Source organism: Leptonychotes weddellii, chromosome 2 (genome assembly GCF_054177405.1).
Source record: "Leptonychotes weddellii isolate Sample4059 chromosome 2, ASM5417740v2, whole genome shotgun sequence".
In the NCBI taxonomy this organism is placed as follows: Eukaryota; Metazoa; Chordata; class Mammalia; order Carnivora; family Phocidae; genus Leptonychotes; species Leptonychotes weddellii.
This window is the reverse complement of record NC_138370.1, coordinates 45,747,099-45,754,111: the sequence shown is the minus strand read 5'-3', so window position 1 is coordinate 45,754,111 and position 7,013 is coordinate 45,747,099.

Sequence of the window (7,013 nt, the reverse complement as noted above, 5' to 3'; positions counted from 1 at the left end):
GTGGTTCATATACCAGTATTTTACCTTTTATTAAAACAAGTGATTTCCCATAAAACTTACTTTATATTTTCAATTTAAGAAAAGAAACATTTTTCAGGTTTTCTTGTACAACACAGAAGAAAAAGTAAGTCTGCTTTTTCTCTTTGTGTCTTTCTTCCCTCCCTCTCTGTGTTTTATATAGCATACGTATGCAGTTGACCCTTGTACAACACAGGTGTGAATGGCCCAGAACTGTGCAGGTCCACTTGTACATGGATTTTTTTACAGCACAGTACTGCAAATGCATTTTATCTTCCTTATGATTCTTTTTTTTTTTTTTTTTTTTTTTTTAAAGATTTGAGAGAGAGAGAGAGCACTGAGAGAGTGAGAGGGAGAAGCAAACTCCCTGCTAAGCAGGAAGCCAATGTAAGACTTGATCTCAGGACCCTGGGACCATGACCTGAGCCGAAGGCAGACACTTAAATGAGTGAGCCACCCAGCTTCCCTCTTCCTTATGATTTTATTAATAACATTTTCTTTTCTCTAGCTTACTTTGTTGTAAGAATACTATGTATGCGGCGCCTGGGTGGCTCAGTCAGTTAAGCATCTGCTTCAACTCAGGTCATAATCCTGGGGTCCTGGGATCGAGGCCCACATGGAGGCCCACATGGGGCTCCCTGCTCAGTGGGGGCTCTGCTTCTTCTCCCTCTGCCTCCTACCCCCTGCTCATGCTCTTTCTCTCTCTCAAATAAATAAAATCTTAAAAAAAATAATACAGTATGTGGTACATACAATTAAAAAATGTGTTACATCAACTTTATGTCATCGGAAAGGATTCTGGTCAACAGTAGGCTATTAGTAGTTAAGTTTTTGGGGAGTCCAAAGTTATATGCAGATTTGACTGCATAGACAGTAGGCTCCTCAACACCTGTGTTGTTCAAGGGTCAACTATACATACAATTAGATGATTTGAAACTTCTTCAATCCTAATTTACATATAGCATGCAAAATATAAGTAGCTATTGAAAATATAGTAAAAGTTATATTAAGTGGAAATTTGGAATTTTTAAAATATGTTTATGTAACAACTTAAAACAAGAATAAATCAACTCATAATATTATACATTTACACTTACAAAGAATATACTACCCTGACAACATAATCTTTGCAGAAAACAAAGCTATTTTGATTTTATTAAAGAAAGAGCCAAATTATTTCTTAACTCTTAGAAATAGTAGAAAAGTTTTCTCTCAGATAATTTGGTAAGTAGCTTGTACCTTAAAACCCCTTTTGATTAACTTGAGGGTCTTGAGAAAGTGAGAGAGGGGAATCCTGGAGAGATTATTTGAAGCTAAATAATTTGTTTTTAAACCCTTAATTAATTGGAATTTGCACTAACTCCATCATCCCCTTAATTCTCCCATAACCTGGATAAAAGTTCTTTATTATACTACCAACAAAGGCATCTGCAGCTTGTGCTGCCCTATCTGTACTATACTTTGTGAATAGGTCTGGATAAAGATTATATAGGAACGCTATAAAGAACGTATAAGGTAAAATATTAGAACAGATTAAAGAAAAGTAACATCAACAATGCGAAAATCCTAGATAAAGATAAGGATTAATAAGTTGGAAAAAGTAGCTCTCTATTTTTTTTATTCTAGCATTTTTAACATAATGTACATGGAATAAATATATTCACTAAAAAATAAAACTTAAAGACTTTGGAACAGCATTTTATACCATTCGTTATGCACAGCTTTATATAATTGACAGGCACTTGGGGAAGCATTAAAAATTAAAGGACCTTGTCAATTTTACAAACAACAACACTTTTGGAGCTCAAGTAACAACATTATACATTTAATTTTTACTTTTTAACAATCCCGAGGTTCATCTCTTTCTTTCAAACTGAAAGTTGTAGAGGGATGAAGAGGTGGAGTAGTGTGAAACTTTAAAGTTAAACTACAAAATTAAAACTTTAATTGTTGTGTCACTTGAGTTTTAATGTTTCTAGTGAAAATGGCAGGTTTCTTATACTATTCACAGAGAGAAGGAAGCTGGAAAACCAGTACTGACAACAGTAGCAACACTGAGAACATTTTTTTGGGGGTGGTGGTCGTGAAAATTTATATCAATTTCATAATTTGTATTATAGTTAATAGTTGTAGGAATGGGTGCTATATATTATGTATGCCTTATTTTTCTCTCTGAAGCCAACTAAATCACTCAGAATATTGTAATTTGATTTTTTTAAAAAAGTGTTTTAAATGCAAAATGTTCAACTCAACATTTTAAAATATAGAACAGAGGACTTAAGTATCCCAAATGTATAAATTATTTGAATTTTATATTATGGATAGGTGGTAAGAAAAAGCAGAAAATCAGTATTAATTACCCAAGAAGGTTGAACAGTGGGACTTAGATGGGAAAGCTAAATATTGTGAAATAAGTCCTAATTTGTAGATCCAATCATTCAGTTAACTGAAGTTGGTGTGTACTACTTGGATAGGAATCAATTTATGGAATCATTGGGTATAGCTCTTCAATTTCTTTGGTATTGAAATCCTGAAAGACACTAATGGATATGCACTAGAACTATTCTATACCTGTTTTTTTTAAATGTCTTTTGATCGTCCCTATGGATGGAACCATAGGTCTCTCATCTACTACCGCTTTTCGCTTTTGTGATATATCAGTAAAATTTACCCCGACTAGGTTCCTTCTTTCTGGGTCCTCAATAGGTCGTGTTTCTACTTATTTAGTTATTTTGCTGCCTCTGAAACTAACTTCTGAGATTCTCTAAGAATGTATCCCTGTTAGGATATTTATGAAAAAGTTTTAAAATAAAATATGGACTGGTTAATGATTGTTATAAATGTAAAGCTACTCATTCAAATTAAAATGGTGCCAGGATTGATCAATCATTTTTAGGCACATTACTACTGACTCACTTTCCATTTCTCTCATCCCCCGCTTGGGTGAAGAAATATGTATTAGCTTCTCTAAAACCTAATTCAGGTGGTTGGTTTTGTGTTTGTTTTACAAAGTGCCAGTTGCTATCAGGAACACAATACAGAATCTCACTCAGCCAGAGATTACTACTCCTCCCTCTGCAAGTCCTACCCTTTATTCTATTTTACCCGTTAATCTCTTTTCCCACTGCCACTGCATTCCCACTTCTCTTTTTTATTTGCACTGTTCACTGATCTCTCTGCTATAGTCTTGCCTCCTTTAACGTAGCCACACTGCTAGGAAAGTGTGTTTTTTGAAGTGTTCCTTTGATTATGCTATGCTGCTGCTTAATATTAAAAGTTTTTCTTATTCCTACTGAGCAAAGCCCAAACTTCTTACCCTGGACAGTGAAGATCTTTTTCTTTAAAGTCTCATCTACATTTCCAGAGTCCTCATCTACAATTCTACAGTCTGTATACAAAGTATTCTCTTCCGTACTGCTTTTGCACACTATTTCTTTCGCTGAGAATGATTTTCCCTCCATTTGGCTTATCTTCTAAGACACTGTACCTTCCTTAAAAAGGCCTTTCTCAACTACAGAAGCCAAATTATATGCTCCTCTTTGTTGCTTTAATGCCATGTTTATACTTTTGATTTTTACACCAATTTCATAGTTACTATTTGTTTATGACTTTAATCTCCATTGGCTCTGTCTTGGTTTTCAGTCTTTCTTCCAATGTTTATTTCCCCCTAGTGCCTAGCATTTGATTATTTGCTTGTTTAGTCATTACAAACTAAGTGGTACTTAGTCATTATTTGTTGAATGAATGAATACCAAATCATAATGAAATTATAATCAAGGTTTCCAGATAAGTAAGATTTTATCAAGTTCAAAGTTGCAGTCTGGTCAGTCATGCTATATCCTTTCAATGGAAGGAATGTATTGAGGGAAGAAAGATCTAATCAGCATGTGTCATGAGCACTGGGTGTTGCATGCAACTAATGAATCATTGAACACTACATCAAAAACTAATGACGTACTCAGTGGCTAACTGAACATAATAAAAAAAATAAAATGACATCTTCAAAATAAAAATAATCAACATGTGTTCTAGAAAAGAGTCATCATACTTTGTTGGTAAGTTAATGAATGATTTAGACTCAAAGTTGATAGACGTGTTTACTGGGTCTCCATCGGTGTGCCTAGGCACTGGCCATAGGCAGAGAACAAGATAAAGATGGTTCTTGTTCTCACTGAGCTAAAAGCTGAGCAGGAAAAGACAAATAAGTAATAACATCTAGTAAGTACTTAAAAAGGAAGTATGATGAGTCTGACCAATCTGGGGGGGAGAGAAGTCTTCTTAAGAAGTGCTGTTAATCTGTGCTGTTAATGTAAGTCCTAACAGATGAATGAGGGATAGCCAGGGAAGGTTTAAGCAAAAGGGCTGGCATAAACCAGGTCTTGAGAGGAAGGTCATTTGAAGGAAATTCATTAGGACTAGCATGCATTGTGTGTAGGTGGGAGGAGGGTGGTGAGAGGTCATACAGGCTCCAGGGGCAGTTTGTATTTAGTGGAAAAGGTAAGCAGCAGAATATCTAACCAGATTTGAGTTTTTGAAGCATTTATTTTAGTGCTCTATTCTGGAGAATGAGTAAGAGGTGGCAAGGCTAGAGGCAGAGAAACCGGTTTAGGCGGCCGTTACAGTAATCTACCAAAGAGATAGTAAGGATGCCTCGGTTTATGAGGACATTGGAGCTGGAGGGAAATAATGGGATTGAGAAAATGTAGTTCTCATTTAAGACTTAAATTGGATTTAAATTGATCTTGTTTAAGAACTATCTGCAATTTAGTATCTGCATGGGGGGTGATACTACATTAATAAATTGGTCTACAATTTTGCCTAATTGGTCCTGAACTGGAATCTTAAACATACAAAATCTTCAGCCATTCACACCATCTGTGAATCAGATTTGCACTGCACCAAGAACCCAAAGTAATTTATAGGGACCTTAAATTTGCGGAGCACTAGTTTCCACTTACATACCTCTTGCTTTATTATCATAATCAACATTTGAATCTAAGCTTTCAAATTCTGATTCTTTTGAATTGCTTTCATCTAAATGCAACTTTTTATAACCCATGTTCAATATCTTGGGTTCTTTCCCCTTTCAAATGGATAGTTTAGGGTCTTGAATGCATTTAATTCTTTTTTTCTTTACTCAGTTGAATTATGTGTAAGAGTTAAAACATTCTTTTTCCAAAATTAGGTGTAAAGTTTGTACAAATTAATGTTTGGTGTCTCATCAGAAATGATTCTTCACTAAACATGCATAGGTCATACCAATATGTTCTGTCTTTGAAATATCTGTGTGTATGCTGAGAAATTTCCCAGTTTTTTTACCTTAATTGTATTGCCCAAAGTGTAAGGAGCAATCCTCCTCTGCATACATACTAACTTTTCAGTATTATGTCCCAGAGTCAACTTCTTGAATATATGGAAAATGATTTTGGGAGTCCGTATTTTACATTTAAATTAAAAATCAGTGATAAATGGTCTTACTAACTTTTCAAAAAAACCATTTGTTATGTACAATCCAATTTGAGAAGTGTTAAAATGAGAGAGGAAAAAAATGCATCTTATATTTAAGAAAATATATTTAGGAAGCAGTATCAATAGATGGATTGGGTTTGAGTAGAGAGGAAAAGAAGCCAAGAACCATGAAGCATTCATCAACTTACCCAATCAGTATGTCATCTTCTTAGTAAGTGATTCTTACTAGTTTAGAATCACTTGTGTTTTCAAATTCTGATTATTGTTAGTCTGTTGACATTCAAACTAGAAAACTAAAAATGCCACCACAGTTGAAGACTTGAATGAACGTTAAGAAAAAAAAATCAAAGTGTTAAAATTTAAAAGCATTTCAGTATTCCATTTATCTTTTTCTAAATTTTGCAACATTTTTTGAATCATTTTCCCTCACCCTTTGGGTTAGGATTAGTTTTTTACCCTTTATATATTGTGCTTTTTCAGTTTTTGAATGTGCTGGACTTTCCATGACCTTATACTGTTCCATTTACCTGAAATGCTCCTTATTCCCCAGTCTTTGTTTCTTTTTCTTTCTTCTCTTTAAGATTTTATTAGAGAGAGAGAGAGAAGGAGAGCACAAGCAGGAGGAAGGGGATGATGAGGGGGAGAGGCAGAGGGACAGGCAGACTCCCTGCTGAGAATGGAGCCTGCCATGGGGCTCAGATCCCAGGACCCTGGGATCATGACCTGAGCTGAAGTCAGACGCTTAACTGACGGAGCCACAAGGGCGCCCCCAACCCAAGTCTTTGTTTCTTATCCTCTCTGCCACTTCTAGGGAACTTCTACTTACCCCATGGTTTCAGATTAAACATAACTTCCTCCAGGTAACATTCCCTAAGTACCTAGCATGCTTTAGGCTTCCCATTACATACTATTAAAGCACCCTGTGATTTTTCTTCATTTCAATTTGTACGTTATTAAAGCCGTTATTCACAATTGTTGCATAAGGTCTGTCCTCCCTACTATACTGTAAGCTCTGTGTGAGAAACATGCTGAGTTTTGTTTACTGATGTACCCTCCACACTTAGTATGTGCCTGCTATGTAGGACATTCTCAGTTCATTTTGTGGTTTGATAAATGAACATTTAGACCCCCTCTAACCCCCATGTTACTATATGATTAAAATTATATAGACAACTTTTACTGATTTCTAAATTCAACATCTTAAACTAATTTCTATTTAAAATGACCTGTTTATTTAGCTATTATATTTCTGTATCCGGTAATGTATTTAAATGTGAGATATAGTATGTAGCATTAATTGCCAAGTTGGTAACTTCTAAAATCATTCTCCATATTTTAAGCATTGATATTTTTTTAGCCCAAGTAGAAGTTTCTCCCATTAAAAAAGGTGAGGAAATTTTGCACAAAATACATAGGTCTCATTTAAAGCACTAAAAGCCAGTGAATTTTGAGAGAAAAAGATTTCTGCTTGTAGCAATATGGTAGACAAGATATTTAAAAAAATTTTAAAAACTCCTGCAACAAGT